The sequence below is a fragment of the Vulpes lagopus genome, chromosome 5 (assembly GCF_018345385.1).
Source record: "Vulpes lagopus strain Blue_001 chromosome 5, ASM1834538v1, whole genome shotgun sequence".
In the NCBI taxonomy this organism is placed as follows: Eukaryota; Metazoa; Chordata; class Mammalia; order Carnivora; family Canidae; genus Vulpes; species Vulpes lagopus.
This window is the reverse complement of record NC_054828.1, coordinates 111097668-111114325: the sequence shown is the minus strand read 5'-3', so window position 1 is coordinate 111114325 and position 16658 is coordinate 111097668.

Genomic DNA, 16658 nt, shown 5'->3' with positions numbered 1-16658 from the left:
TTCTTACACAAGATATTTGCTAGGCTGTTGCCTCAGGCTTGAATGACTTTGTATGTTTATTTAGGACTCCAATAGGCTAGGGGAAGCACTGTGGTTCTGCATAGGTGAGAATCTTTTCAATGGGAAGGGTTTTTTGACCTCTCTTCTTTCATGGCTGAGTGTTCAGTCCTTTGCACACAGTTGATTGCATTTGACATGCAGCATTGAAGGTCCTTGGGACTGCTACTTGGACACTTACGGTTTAGGAGTGAGGACAAGTGAGGAGATAAATGGAACAACTAATTAGAAAACAAGGTAGAATGAAATAAATGTCATTTACAAGAGAGGTGCCAGGAAGTCATGAGAAAGGGGGGACAAACTTCTCCCAACCAGGGATCAGAATGATTTTACTACATAGATCTAGGCCTGAGGGAGGGTCTTTTAGGAAGCAAGAACAACAAAAGTGAGCAGCAAATAGGTGCTTAATATGTACGTTCTAGAAACTTCTAACATGAACATCTTAGAACTGAGGTCTTTGATCACTGAAATGTGGGAGACTATCTACTTTTAAGAAATCAAAATGATTTTGATGAACAGAGAGCCTATGGCAAAATTTTCTCGGGTAGTCCCACATGGTCCTTTCTCCCTCACTCGACAGTGTCCAGTTGAGAGTGCACATGTGTGTTGCTTATTGCTCTTGCTCCAGTTTGCTGAATCTAGTGGGTGCATTTAGAACCAGAGCATTGCAATTTCTCTCATCTTCCCCAGGCCTTTTCTAGTTGCCCTGGTTACTTTATCAGTTTAGAAGGACAGCATCAATATAGAAACAGCCACTAGGTGCCATCCTTGCTTTTTGCAAATTTCCCAACTCTTTTCTGGTATTTTGGTCCTAAAGCAGAGCCTGAGTGTCTCAGGCCCAGCAACACGCATTGTGAGAGGGACCCTGAAGTGAACCCTATTTAGAGGAGGTTCAGTCTCCAGGTGATTGGCCCATTTGGACAGTGGCTGCGGAGGAGGCAACTGGTTTGTCTACACTCTTCTCAGAACTGCTTGCCAACCACTTCCCCCCGCCCCCTACTGGACCACAAGCATCTGCCTGACAAAATGCCCAGCTGACAGGAGAAGCAGCAGTTTGTAGGAGTCGCCCAGCATTAGGAAGTTTGAATATTTCCCTTTCTGCATTTCCCTTAAAAGTGAAGTAATAATGATAAAGCCAAAAATCAGAGAAAAATCACACATATCATACACCAAATGCATTAGTTTTCCCTGTAGAACCTTATCCATGGTAACCATGATTTTACACTATGACAATAAAGGGAGGGGGGTAGGAATTTTTTCTACTTCTCCCAACTTATAAAAATTTCAAATATACAGAAAATCTAAAAGAATAATGTAATTATTATATGCACACCACTTACATTAAACCATTGTTAATATTTTGCATCATCTATATTTGTGGGCATATTTATTTTTGCTGACGTTTTAGAAAGGAAATTGGAGATGTCATGACACTTCTAAATACTTCATTGTGAAGTTACTAAAAATTGTGACCTCCAACATGATCATAATACCAATATTATACCAAAAAAAACAAACAAACAATAATTCCCTAATATTGTCTGATGTCTGGTTCATACTCAATTTTTTTTCCAACTGTCCTCCAAATGACTTTTATTTATTTATTTTTCTTTTATTTTTTTAAGCTGTCCTTTTTTTTCAAGCCAGGATCTAGTCAGTTTTGCTCATTGGATCTGGCTAAGTCTTCTTTAGTTACTTTTGCTCTAAAACAATCTCTTCCCCTTTTCCTCTTTAGTTTTTCTATGACATCAATGTACAGAAGAGACCAGGCCAGTTGTCTTGTAGAATGAGCCACATGCTGGATTTAAAGGTTTCTCTGTGTGGGTATGACTAATTCTTTTATCCCCTGTGTTTTCTATAATCTGGATATGACATTGCAGTAGTATCCAATAGAATTTTCTGTGAGGATGGAAATGTTCTCTGAGATGTCCAACATGGAAGTCACTAGGCAGATGTGGTCATCAAACACTTAGAATGTAGCCAGCATGACTGAGTAACCGAACTTTACATTTTTTAAAGATTTTCATTCATTCATTTACATTGAAATAGCTACATGCAACTAGTGGCTATGGTATTGAACAGCACAGATCTTTTTTTTTTTTTAATTTAAACTCAGCCAACAAATAGTACATCATTAATTTCAGATGTAGAGTTCAATATTTTATCAGTTGTGTATAGTAGCCAGTGCTCATGTGCTCTCCTTAATGCTGATCACCCAATTACCCCATCCCCCACCCCCAGCCCCTTCCAGTAACCCTCATTTTGTTTTCTGTAGTTAAGTGTCTCTCTTGGTTTTTCTCCTACTCTGATGACTTCCCACTCAGTTTTCCCTCCCTTATCCTATGATCCTTGGTGGGAACAGCACAGATCTTAAGACTTAATCAGATTTGGCTTTAAAGTTTTGATATGACATTAAAGATGACATTGTATACTTGATATGGCAACACAACAGGAAGCAAGATAATAACACATTGTCTCACTATTAGTGATGCTAGTTTGAAAAAAACCCTTCATTGAGGTACAATTTATAATCAATAAAAGCATACATTTTAAACAAATGTTTCCATCTGTATAACCATGGCATGATCCAATACAGGAAATTTCCATCAACTCAAAAGTTTCCCTGGTGCATCTTCCTAGACAAATCCCAAATGTCTTCCTCCCCCTAAGTCTGAGGTGACCACTGATAGGCTTTCTGTCACTGCAGAATAGATACCTTTCCAAGAGTTTTATGTAAATAAATTCATATAAATGTATTCTTTTGGTTCTGAGTTTCCAGTGAAAGATATTCAACATAATGTGTTTGAGATTCACTGATGTTGTTGCATGAACCTACATTTGTTTCCTTTATTGCCAAGTGGTGTTCCATTGCATGGGTATGCCACAATTTGTTTACTCCTTCTGTTAAAGGAGACCTGGGTTGTTTCCAGTTTAGCATGAAAAGCCAGACTTTCCCATTGCTGTAACCCACAATTTTTTTTAAATTTTTATTTATTTATGATAGTCACACAGGGAGAGAGAGAGGAGAGAGAGAGAGAGAGAGAGAGAGGCAGAGACACAGGCAGAGGGAGAAGCAGGCTCCATGCACCGGGAGCCCAACGTGGGATTTGATCCCAGGTCTCCAGGATCGTGCCCTGGGCCAAAGGCAGGCGCCAAACCGCTGCGCCACCCAGGGATCCCCTGTAACCCACAAATTTTGATAGGCTGTGTGTTTTCATTTTTATTCAGTACCAAACAGTCTCTAATTTCTCTTTTCTCTTTTGAGTTCTCCTTTGACTCCTGGATTATTTAGACATGTGATTTTTAATTTCCAGCTATTTGGGGATTTCCTGAGGATTTTTTCTATTATTATTTTCTAACTTAATTCTGTTGTGGTAAGAGAGCATCCTCTGTATGACCTAATTCTTTATATTTATTGGGGCTTTTTTTTTTTATAGCCCAGAACATAACCTATCTATCTCAATGAATGTTTCTTATGCACTTAAAAAGAATGGGTGTTTGCTATTGTTGGGTAGAGTGTTCTATAAATATCAGTTAGGCTGGGGCACCTGGGTGGCAGAGTTGGTTAAGTGCCCAACTCTTGGTTTTAGCTCAGGTCATGATCTCAAGGTTATGATGTCAAGGTCGTGAGATTGACCCCTGTATTGGGCTCCCCCCTGGTGTGGTGTCTGCTTGAGATTCTCTCTCTCCATCTCACTCTACCCCTCCCACTCATGTTCTCTCTTTCTCTCTCAAATAAATAAATAAATCTTTTAAAAAATATATCAGTTAGGCCAAGTTGTCTGGCAGTATTGTTCAGGTTTTCTACTTTTTGTGTCTACTTATCCTATTAATTATTGAAAGAAGTCTGTTCAACTATTTAACTATAAATGTTTTTCCTTCAGTTCTGACAGTTTTTGCTTCATGTGTATTAAGCTTTGTTATTGGGTACATACACATTTAAGATTGTTATATCTTCTGGATGAATGGAATTCTTTGTCTCTGTTTATACTTGGTGACATTGGTCCTAATGTCTACTTTGTCTGATATTAACATAACCATTCTAGTTTCCTTATGCTTATTGTTTGTGTGATATCAATCTTTTCCCACCCTTTTACTTTTTGCATATCTGTGTTTTAAAGTATTATTTAAAAAGATTTATTTATGGGGCACCTGGGTAGCTCAGTAGGGTGTCTGCCTTTGGCTCAGGTCATGATGCCAGGGTCCTGAAATAGAGCCCTGCATTGGGCTCTTTGCTCCACAGGGAGCCTGCTTCTCCCTCTCCCACTGCCTGCCACTCTGCCTACTTGTGCTCTCTGTCAAATAAATAAGAAAATAAATCTAAAAAAAAAAAAAAGATTTATTTATTTGAAAGAGAGAGAGCACTCATGCACACGAGCGGGGATGGGGTAGAAGGAGAGGAAGAGAGAGAATCCAGAAGCAGACTCCCTGCTGAGTGCAGAGCCTGATGTGGGGCTTGATCCCAGAACTCTGAGATCATGACCTAAGCTGAAACCAGGAGCCAGCCATTTAACCGACTGAGCCACCCAGTTGCCCCACACCTATCTGTGTTTTAAATTTGAAAGTGTATGTCTTGTAAGCAACTTGTAGTTGAGTCTTGTTTTTGTCATCTGACTCTTTTGATTTTAATGTTTAGACTATGTCCATTTACTATAGTAGTCAGTATGATTGGGATTAAGTGTATCATTTTGCTACTAATTTTTTGTTTCTGTTTGTTCTCTGCTCTTTTGTTTCCTCATTCCATCTCTTTTACTGACTTTTGGTTGAATAGTTTTACAAATTCCACTGTATCTTCACTATTGTCTTATTTGCTCTACTTTTTTTTTTTTCTTTACTGGTGGCTGTAGGTTTCTACATGTATCACAATGCACAGGGCCCTATGAGTCCCTAGTGAATGCCCTGAGTTATTAAGAAGGACTCTCCTCTCTGGCCTGTTGGAAATTCAATACTGTGTAAGTTCTGAGAACTGCTCTGCTCACTGTTTCTTGATAGCTTTGTCTGACCTCCCAGGATTGCACTCTACATGTGAGCATCTTGATATTCAGTAAAGACTGAAGGGGATGTCTGGGTAGGTTTTTTTGGAGCTGTTTTTCCACCTACCTCTCTCTCTACCAGAACTCTGTCTTGCAACTTCTGGCTGCTTTAGCTTCTCTGAACCCCCTGTCTCTGTAACCTCAGCTGACTTGGGGCTCCCCTTCTCTGCTCTGTGGTCTGGAATATGCCTCCAAGCAGAAAGTTAAGATTCCTTCAGGCCTTACTACTTCCATTTCCTTTCCCTCAAGAGTCAGAGTGCTACCTGTTGTCCAGTATCTGAAAAGAATTGTTTCATATATTTTGTCTGTTTTTCTAATTGTTTATTGTGGGAGAGTAAATCCAGTCTATGTTATTCTTTCATGTCAGAACAAGAAGTCCCATTTAACTTTTGATTATTGATCTTTTTTATGTGGCTACATAGTCTTTATTATAGTAATTTAAAAATGCATATAAATAATCTATGTTCATAGTAGAAAACCTTGAAATACCAATTGAAGTAGAAATCATCCATAATCCCCTCCATCATAGAGTAAGCAGAAATAATGTTTTAGCATATATCCTTCCAGACTTTTCTATGTGCATATGTATCTATAAATATAAAAATAAGACCTTACGCTCCCCACCACAACGGTGGTTTATAACACCTGCCTACTCTCCAAGAACTTGGGGAAATGGTGTCCATTTTTCGTCTGCTTTATGACAGCTCATGAGTTTCAGAGGAGAGCCCTACTGCATTTCAGAGACATTTGCAAGACTCTGGACTTGAGAAATTTCATGTGTAAGAGAAAACTATCTTTGTTCTTTTTTTTTTTAAGCCTGCAAGTTTGCAAATGTAAAACTTTACAAGAGGAATACTTTTGTGAGAGAGAGGGAGAGAAGCAATAGTTTTGATGTTAAATTCTTAGGCCCCCAAGGGGCTTGTCCTCAAATGTATTGTTTGAGTGGGCAAAGACTGAGAACGTTATTTTATTTTTAAAGATTTTTATTTATTCATGAGAGACACACAGAGAGAGGCAGAGACATAGGCAGAGGGAGAAGCAGGCTCCCTCTAGGGAGCCCAATGCGGGACTCATGAGGTGAAGACAGATACTCAACCACTGAGCCACCCAGACATCCCAAGAGCACTTTTTTTTTTTTTTTTTTTACAGATTGTCAGATTTCAATAAATTTTTCCAAGTCTAGACTGTTAATCAATTTGGATCTTTTTTTTTTTTTTTTTAATTTTTATTTATTTTATGATAGTCACAGAGAGAGAGAGAGAGAGGCAGAGACATAGGCAGAGGGAGAGGCAGGCTCTATGCACCGGGAGCCCGACATGGGATTCGATCCCGGGTCTCCAGGATCGCGCCCTGGGCCAAAGGCAGGCGCTAAACCGCTGCGCCACCCAGGGATCCCCAATTTGGATCTTTTAAAGTTAAAAAGAAAAAAACAAATAGGCCATGCTGCTTAAAAAACTGTACACGTTAAAACTCTTTAGCTCTTCTCATGACACGGCCTACAGTGGCCCAATAAGAGGTGGCCATTGCCTGGCCCCACGTGCCTTTTCCTATAAAGAAATCCAGGATGGCAGAAGCTTTGTAGTAGAGTGTGGAGGCCCCAGAGCTCTGGCAAGCCCTTACCTTTCTCAAGTCTCAGTGTCCTCATCCAGAGTGAAAGTGAGTACAGCTCTGAAGGTGGCAGTGAAGATTCAGTCAACTAAAGTTTCTAGTGTGTCCCGCAGCCAGCAGCACACAGTGTACAGAGATGTTACAAAACTAGCTTCAGGCTGTAGAGCCAGCAGATCATCAAGTAAGTACCAAATCACTTCTTCAAACCCTGAGTACATTCATCTCCCCTACCGTTGTCTATTTTCCAGTTAGGGCCTCTTTTTTTTTTTTTTTTTGCCCATAATGCTGCAAATTCTCTATGTGGTCACCTTGGCTTCTACACTCTGATATGTGCTGTGCTGTCACAGACTCTCTTTTAGACTCTTCACTGCTCTCTGACTCTGTCTCCTTGATCCCTCCCCCATCCACGAAGCTTCCTTTTTCCTCGATGTGACAATTTGGTGGAGATGAAGCCATCTTTGTCCTTTACACCTTTGCCCTCCTCTAACCTGCTCACCTCCTAAGGGAAGTGTACATGCTGGATGTGTTTCTAGGGAACCACTCCCCCATTACCCTCCGGATCCTTAGAGAGCCATTGCTTCAGCAGTGGTCACAGGCATCGTTTCAGAGGGTTCCCAAAGCAGGCTTACCCTGCCCCTGGGGTGGTTGAGGCCATCTCCCAACCATCTTGTGAGCTCCAAGAAGACCAGCATGAGAGAAATACAGGTTCTTTGCTCTTTGATCTCACCAGAAGGGGGATCCCTGGGTGGCGCAGCGGTTTGGCGCCTGCCTTTGGCCCAGGGCGCGATCCTGGAGACCCCGGATCGAGTCCAACATCGGGCTCCCGGTGCATGGAGCCTGCTTCTCCCTCTGCCTGTGTCTCTGCCTCTCTCTCTCTCTCTGACTATCATAAATAAATAAAAATTAAAAAAAATAAATAAATAGATCTCACCAGAAGAATGTGCCATTCCTGTTTGCAGCAAGAATGGCAAATGCCCATCTGGGTTTTATGAAGCATCAGGATACTCTGTGCACAGAGAGGTCTCAGGAGGATCATAGCTGGACTTTAGGAGTTTTGCAACGTTTGCATTGCACTGCATGCTACCTCCAGGAGTTGAGATTTGCCATGCAACCTTCAGTTCTGGTTTTAGCTCCTTTGAAAGGTGAATGTTTTGGGCCTGTAATTGCCTGGTGGGATGTGCTACAGAGCAGTGGGTGCTATAGGTGACTCAGAGGCAGAGGGCCTTCGGATAGGGTGGGCACCTTTCCTAACTGCAGAAGTTAGGAGCTGTAGCCTTTCTGTGGCCCATGAGACAGGACATGCTCACACTGGTGGGGTAAATGAGGATTCTAGAAGACCAGAGTCCCATGGGTACTTAGATTATTAATGCTAGTGGGTTCTTTTTGTACCTATAACATTTGGAATACAAAAACAAATGAACAGGAAATATAAAAAACAAAAGCTTTTTTTCTGAATCCAGACTCTTGGGCTTCCTGACTATGAGGTCTTTGATACGTGGCCTTCTGCTTAGGTTCCTTATCTTTCTTGCAGAACTAGAGATAAGTCATTATGTGAGAACCATGTAAGTGCTCTGATACACAGTAGGTGATTAGTGAATGCTAATTTCCTTGCCTTTTCTCTTCCCTAAATTTGGATTAGCCTTGACATGATTCTTATAACAGTTCTAGGACATAGGCAGGAAAAATATTTTTATTTCCATTTTAGAGATGAGAAAATGGGGTACAGAGACATGTACTGATCTGCACGAGGCCACAGGGACAAGCTGGGTCTGTGTCCCCAAAGTCTTGGATATTACAGGAGAACTGTTAGGGAACTGGATAAGTTTTTGATCCTGGCCCTACTGCTGCTGCCTGGGTGATACCTCTGTGCCTCAGTTTCCTTGTCTGTAAAGTGGAGGTAGTTAAGAGTATTTACCCCCAAGGATTGTTGTGGGGATAAATGAGCTAGTATCTATAAAGTACTTAGACTGGCAATTAAGGGGTGGCTCTCATTATTAAATGCCCCATTACTTGTAGGGCCTACTCCCAGGGGCTTGTTTTGGATATTTTCTTTGGGCCTTCTGGGAGGCACACGTCATGTGTCCTTTAGAATTCTGGGTGTCCTGCATATTAATGAAGGGTAAAGCGAGTTAGTCAGTACCTACCTATGTCACACTGCTTCTCCACAAGGGCCTGTGTAAATGTGTGAGTGCCATGTTAGGATCTAGGGTGGGGTCCCTGAGCAGCCACCCCCTGGTGTCCACTCCATTAGTGGACCCAAGCTAGCATCAGGCTCTCTGCCAGGTGTGTCCCTGCGTGACTATGGTTCAGGGTGAGCTTGCTCTTTATATTCAGTTGGCAACTGACAGGCACCCTAAATTGATTCATATCCATGGTAACTGTCACCCAGGGGAACAGTGAGAAACAAGAGTCTTTTCTTTCCATCCTCATCAAACAGAGCCGGTGCTCAGAGACCATCAGGCCTGGCTCTCCTTCCAGCTGGCGCTGGCTCATCTCTTCAGAGAGGATGTGGGTGTCTCCTCCTCCTCACTTCTCCCTCCCAGGGTGCACTGGCTGACTGCTTGAGGCAGCTGAGGACCAGCGGGCCTGGACACTGCAGAACTGGGCCTGGTACTTCTTGCTTTTGAAAACACTCCTGAAGCCTGTACCTCAGGTAATGGGTGGGAGGCTTGGGGAAGTATTTATCAGATGTAGTCCAGAGGGGGCCAAAATTACTCAATAAAGCTTGTATTTGTGGCAGTTTATGGTTATTTAGAAAGAAGATTGGTGGTGATGTCTGTGGGGGGAGATCCTTGATTGACTTTATGATGGTAGGAAGATATATCCTATCTCTCTTTTATATATGCTCTGAGGTTTTTTTTTCTCTGAAGGGTTTTTTCCTCCTTTTATGGCTCTGATGACTTTTCTGGAGGGAAGTATTGGTGTTCTGGTACCAGCTGGCAAGGGAGATACACACCTTGACTCATCTGAACAACTTTCTTGAGATCTGATTTGTCTTGATGGTACCAAGAGGTAAAATATGATTTGCACTGAATTATAAATTTCTTATTTAGTTGGGCTCAAGTTCTGGGCTAATTGCCCTGGAAACTTTGAGACAGATTAGAACTTTGTTTTGTAACATGTATTCTTCACAACTCTGGTCCTAAGAAGTAGTTCATGAACAAACAGGTGTAAGGTCACATAGATCTAGAAATTGCTTCATATGGGTCTATGGTCATATATATTTGGAAATCACTTCATACTCTACCCCTTATTGGAGCATTACAATACATAGAACACATTAAAGGTCCTGAAACATGGTCAAGTTAAGAAACTAGTTCAACATTATCTGAGTCCATGTTTCCTAAACTTCCTTTATTGGAATTTTTTTTTTGTATTCATAATTGTTCCATGAAACACAATTGAGGGATGGCTTGATTGCAATTCTTTATACATTCCAGATTCATTCTACATTCCAGAATGTAGCTGGAAGGAAACATAGAATTCACCTGAAATGCAGGAGACTGCTTCTCCCATTTCCTGTGCATTATAGAGTCATGGAGCTATAAATGTTCTAGTGGGGTTGGAGAAAGGAAGGCCAGGTGGGAGGAGGCTGGATCCCTATTAAGCATCCTGGAAGGATGTTGTCTGGCTTCTCCTCATACATCTCTAAGGATAGAGAGCTCACTCCTTTCTGGGAAGCTATTTGTTAGAGGGTTAGGAAGTGCAGCATCCTGCACAACCAGTAAGTAGTGCCCTGGCCTCTCGACCTGTGCAGCCAAGCCTAGTTTATTTTGACTTGTTATCCCTTCAGTGGATCAACAGAGCCCTCACACTCGCCTCTGAGTCCATTTTTTCTGATGTCTTCACAATTGCTTATATGATGTGATCTCACTGTCATGTTCTCGTTCCTGTGGATGGGCTGTGGTTTGCTAATATCCTTCCCACAGTGTGTAAGGAGAAGCAGGTCTGAAAGCAGACTGAACATTTCCCTTCAGAGTCTGGAGCAGCACCTGCCTCTAGTCTTTGGTCTAGAAGGGGTCAAGCTCTCACCTGCTTGTGTTTCTTCTAGGGCAGCAATTTTTATGTATAGGTTCTTTGATTAGACAGACTGTCCATGCCACACAGGTCCACACCAAAGATGTGATTTGTATTCACATGGGCTGAATTAGGTGTCACCCTAATGAGGAGGATTTGTCAAGACTTTCCATTTTAGTCATTATGTTTTTAGCACAGGGTCTTTGAGTAGAAAGTCTCAGCAAGAAAGTTGCCTTATTATTTAGGAAACTGTCATCTTCAAGTAATAGAAAACCCTCCTTAAAATGTTATAATAAAAAAACCTTACATGCACACCAGTTGGCATTTGATAGTAAGGCTTGTGGGTTGCTTGACCCAGTGGCTTAAAGTGCCTCAAACATACCCTTTCACTTTGTCCCTTGATAGTGTCCAATTGTGTGAGGGGTTACAAGCCTTTGGGACACTCTGTTGCTACTCTGTGTTTGCCCTGCTCCAGGGAAAAAAAACCACTTACCAGTATTTTTTCCTCTTTCCTTGTTCTTCATTCCTAATGTCTCCAGTTTCCTTATTTTGTCATTTCTGTTCTGCTTGAAAAACTTCTCTTAGCCATTCTTTTAGGTCTGATGATAACAAATTCTCTTAGTTTCTTTTGTCTGAGGATGTCTTGATTTCAGTTCTATTCCTGAAGGGTATTTTTTGATGGGTATAGAATTCTGGGTTGACAGCTTTTTTCTTTCAAGATTTTTTTTTTGTTTTTAGTTTTTTGAACTTGGATTATGATATGTCCTGGAATGGATTTCTTTTTTTTTTTTTTAAGATTTTATTTATTTATTCATGAGACATAGAGAGAGAGAGAGAAAGAGAGAAAGAGAGAGAGGCAGAGACACAGGCAGAGGGAGAAGCAGGCTCCGTGCAGGGAGCCTGGATGTGGGACTTGATCCCGGGACTCCAGGATTGTGCCCTGGGCCGGAGACAGGTGCTAAACCACTGAGCCTCCCAGGGATCCCCAGGAGTGGATTTCTTTAGGTTTATTCCATTTGGAATCTGCTCAGTTCTTGAATCTGTAGATTAAAGTCTTTCACTGTTTGGAAAGCTTTCAGGGATTATATCTTTGAATACTTTTTTTAGCCCCACACTCTTTTCCCTCTCCACTCCAATTGTACAAATGTTAGAGCTTTGATTATAGTTCCACAAGTCCCCAAGGTTCTTTTCCTTTCTTTTCAGTCTGTTTTCTCTCTGTTGTACATATTGGGTAATTTATATTCTTCTCTCTTCAAGTTTACTGATTCTGCCATCTGTCATAGTTATATTCACATTGAATTGTTTAAGTTGTACTTTCCAGTTCTAAAATTTCAATTGGTTCTTCCTTATATATTCTATTTCCTTGCTGAGACTTTCTACTTTTTAATGTGTTTCAAGCATGTTCATCAAAGTATTTTATGATGGTTGCTCTTAAATCCTTGTTAGATAATCCTAACATCTGTGTCATTTTGGTGTTGCATCATTGATTGTCTTTTCTCATTTGATATTTTTCTTGTTCTTGGTATGATGAATGATTTTCAGTTGTATCTTGGACTTTTGGATATTAGGTGGTGAGACTCTAGATCCTACTTGGCCTCCTCTTTTTCAGGCAGTTAGGCTATCTAGGTGTAGCCCAAGATCTAAGTGGAGATTTTTACCACTGAGCCCCACTGGCACCATCCTAGCAAAAGCAGGGCCCTGCCTCACACTGCCATGCCTTGCCTGATTGTAATGGGTGGGGATGGAAGTTCCATTCCCCACTGGACCCTGCTGGGTGGAGCCTTAAGACGAAAAACAAACATACAGAAATGTATACATATCATGTGATGAATTTTTACAGACTGGAAATGTGGGGGCATTTTAAGAATTTTCTGATTTCTTTGTGTGCATTTTTTTTCTTTTTAAAGATTTTTAACTTATTTATTAGAGAGAGAGAGAGAGAGAGAGAGAGAGAGCACAAGCAGAGGTAAAGGAGAAACTAGGGGCTCGATCCTAGGACTTTGGGATCATGACCTGAACTGAAGGCAGATGCTTAACAGACTCAGCCACCTAGATTCCCCATCTTGGCATGTTCTATTAAAAATGTATCAAATCATTTTTCTTTATTATTCCCCACCCAGAATTCTCCAGAATTATTCATTCACTTACTGATTCCTTCTTTCCCTCTACCCCTCATCTTTCTTTACATTCATTCTTTCATTTATTTATTCATTTATTCATATATTGGTTTTCTTCCTTTCCTTCCCTCCTCCTTTCCATCCATCCATCCATCCATCCATCCATCCATCCATCCATCATTGAAGGAACAGGTATCCTTCTTCATGTTCCTTCTGTGGCTGTGGGGGCAATAAGCTTTTCTTCTCTAACACTCTTCTGTGGGGGTAAAGAAGGAGGGACACACCCTATGTGTGGTGAGGGCCAGGGTTTTCTTTCTTTTTTTTTTTTTAAGATTTTATCTATTTATTCATGAGAGACACACAGAGAGAGGCAGAGACATAGGTAGAGGGAGAAGCAGGCTCCTCGCGGGGAACCTGATGCAGGACTTGATCCCAGGACCCTTGTATCATGTACTGAGCCAAAGGCAGATGCTCAACCACTGAGCTACCCAAGTGCCCCAAGGGGCTGGCTTTTCTTGGGAGAAGTCCCTGAGAGGCAGCTGGCCCAGAAGCAGCATAATCAGAAAGCTTCAGTCCATGTCCTCTTACTACCACTGACTTCTGAGACCCTCTGGGCCTCAGTTTCCCTCATCTGTAATATGAAGGGTTTGGCTTAGTCCTCTCTTTGACCCTGTGACTCAGGTTGCCTCTATCATTTTGGAGTTTCCCAGGAACTTCCCAGGAAATGAGCCAGCCCACAGGGGGATGCCCATTTAGTGGGGCCCTTTCTGTGCCCTTGGCAGTCTGAGCACCTGCACCCAGCCTGCACTGTAGTCAGCACCTTCCAGGCTCCCGTGGGCTGGGCTTTGAGAGGTAGGCTGGGATAAGAAGGAACATGAGTGATATTTTGGGAGGATGAGTCAGCCCAAGTGTCAGTCTAGAAACAGTACCAGCTTGCCCCCATTGTTCTACTTCCCTGTGTGGGGGTGTGTGTCATATGGAAGGGAAGGAGACGTCTAGCTCTTTTCCTCAGCCAGGGAAGGACTCAGGATACACAGTATCTCAGTGTGAAGGGACCTGGAGGTCATCTAGAACTAGATCCCCTTGTTTCACAAATGACAGTTTGGAAGCCCACAGAGGATGGGGACTTGCCAGAAGCCACACAGTAAAGTTGATGACAGGGTCAGGACTGGAACTAACCCCCTTGTCTCCTTGTCTTAAACCCGTGGTCTGGCCATGTGCTAATCATCAATAGACTGGACTTGCTTTATCCTGAGAGGTGTGAACCCAAGGCCCAGCCTGGGCATTGTCCTCTTTGGGGTCTCCACCAGAAGGGCCTTCCCCACCTGCTGCATGTGAGCTAACCTTAATTTGTGGCTGGGACAATGCTGGTTTTTAATGAGGCAATGCTGTCCAAGGGGTCACCCCAGACCCCCTTTTCCATCTTCCATATGATGTGTGGTGCTTGGACTCTGGTCTGTGGCCTGGGGATGGTGTTTTTAATATATGTTCTTGGGAAAAGCACTGAATGTTACAGGAAATGGAGCACTGTGCCACTAACTGTCCTCTGTTCTCTACATCATCAGGGTTTGTGTCAATCCCATCACATGAACTGAGTGTCTATGTGTACTCTGGCTGGTGCTGTGGTCTGGGGAGCTCATGGCTTAGTGTGTGTGTGCAGTTAGCTGGGGGCAGGGGGAGGGGGCTGGGCCAGGTGGACCATCACAGCTCAGTGTGCTGAATGGAGTTGTGACAGGGACATGTGAGGCTAGAGAAGTAGAGGGGATCCTGAGTAGTCAAGGAGGGCTCCCCAAGGGACAGCAGGAGTTGGCCAGGGGCAATATGTATATGTAGGGGTAGGAAAAGGTTTGAGAAAGGCTTTTTCCCAGTTATGTATTTTTTTAAAAAAGATTTTATTTATTTATCTGAGAGACAGAGCAAGTGAGCGAGCGAGCGAGAGCATGTCTGGGAAAGGGGCAGAGAGAGAGGGAGAAGCAGACTCCCACTGAGCAGGAAGCCTGATATGGGGCTGCATCCCAGGACCCTGGGATCATGACCTGAGCTGAAGGCAGACGCTTAACCTGACTGAGCCACCCGGGTGCCCTCAGTTATGTATTTAGAGGTTTATTGGCATATTTTAACCAGATGTCTAGATATTTTACAATGGGAAGTGTGTTCAGGATATCCAATCCTTTACACTGCTGGAAATAGAGCAGTTTAATTCATTTTACAAGTCAATAAGGTCCAAGAGGACCCTCAGGGATATTTTCAGTGAAGGGATAGGGTAAAATGTAATCATCATCCATTTACCCAATCATGTGTTGTAAGTTTCAGTCTATCAGTTTTTGAAATCTTCAGCTGCTGCTGCGTAGGCAGGGACTGTCCTCTGTGGACATGGTGGGGACTACTTATCTGGTGTGTACAAGAGTCCTTCCAGCTTGTGATTCTACACAGTCAGTCCATTTAATTCATCACTAAAATATTTATTCAGTGCCTTCTGGGGTGAGCTGAGTGTTGTGCCCTGTGTTGGGTGTATGTAAATAATTACTCATGGTCCTTGTGCTCAGGGAACTCACAGAATGGTGGGGGGCACAGACATGGAGTCATCAAGCTCACTTGAGAATTAGTGAGATGACAGGGAACACAGGGACTGGATGGAGACAGCCTCATACTCAAATTGGGTGACTGGAGGCAAGTTTCATGGGAGGGTTTTATACAGGTGTGGGCAGGATGTGGAGAAACCGCAGAGGAAGCACTGGGGTCTGCTGGTCATGCTGGGTGCCTCCACCATCCCTAGGCTTGAAGGGAGTAGTTATAGGACCTCAGAAACACAGAGGGCTCCCTGTCAGGAGCCATGACCTTTGTGTGAAGAGCCGTGACCTTCAGGTGAGGGGCACAGCCAGCCCAGCAGGACCACATGAAGGATGCTGGGGGAATAGAACCCTGGCCTCTCTCCTCTGTCTTCCACTGGCCAAACCCAAGGAAGCCAGAAGGCAGGGGGCCTGTTGATGTAGCCTGGCGAGGTGGGCACAGAGCAGAGTGAAGAGGAGGGAGAGAGGATGGGGGTGCAATGGGGAGTAGGAGATATCTTGTACTCAGACTCTTACTGGAAGGAGTGGGGAGCTTCTCTCAGGAGAGGATGATTGAGCTCTGTATCTGTATCTGTATCCTGGGCCTGCTATAGAAAGTACCACACACTGGGTGGCTTAGAGCATCAGAAGTGTATTGGTTCACAGTACGGATGCGCACGAGTCCAGAATCAACCCTATTGGCAGGGCCACACACCCTCTGAAGGTGCTAGGGAAGGATGGTGCAGGCCTTGTTCCCAGCTTCTGGTAGTTGCTTGGTTGTGGCAACCTAACTCCAATCTTCCCACAGCATTCTCCGTGTGTGTGTGTATGTGTGCTCACATGTTCGAATTTCCCCCTTTTAGGCAAATCAGAGAGGGAGACAAACCATAAGAGACTCTTTTTTTTTTTTAAAGATTTTATTTATTTATTCATGAGAGAGAGAGAGAGAGGCAGAGACATAGGCAGAAGGAGAAGCAGGCTCCATGCAGGGAGCCTAACGTGGGACTTGATCCCGGGTCTCTAGAATCACGCCCTGGGCTGAAGGCGGTGCTAAACCACTGAGCCACCCGGGCTTCCCTGAGACTCTTAATCATAGGAAACAAACTGAAGGTTGCTGGAGGGGAGGGGGTGGGGGGGATAGAGTGACTGGGTGATAGGCATTAGGGAGGGCACATGATGGGATAAGCACTGGATGCTACATAAGACTGATGAATCACTGAACTCTATCTCTGAAACTAATAATATACTATTAATTGTTTATTATAATCAATTGTAAC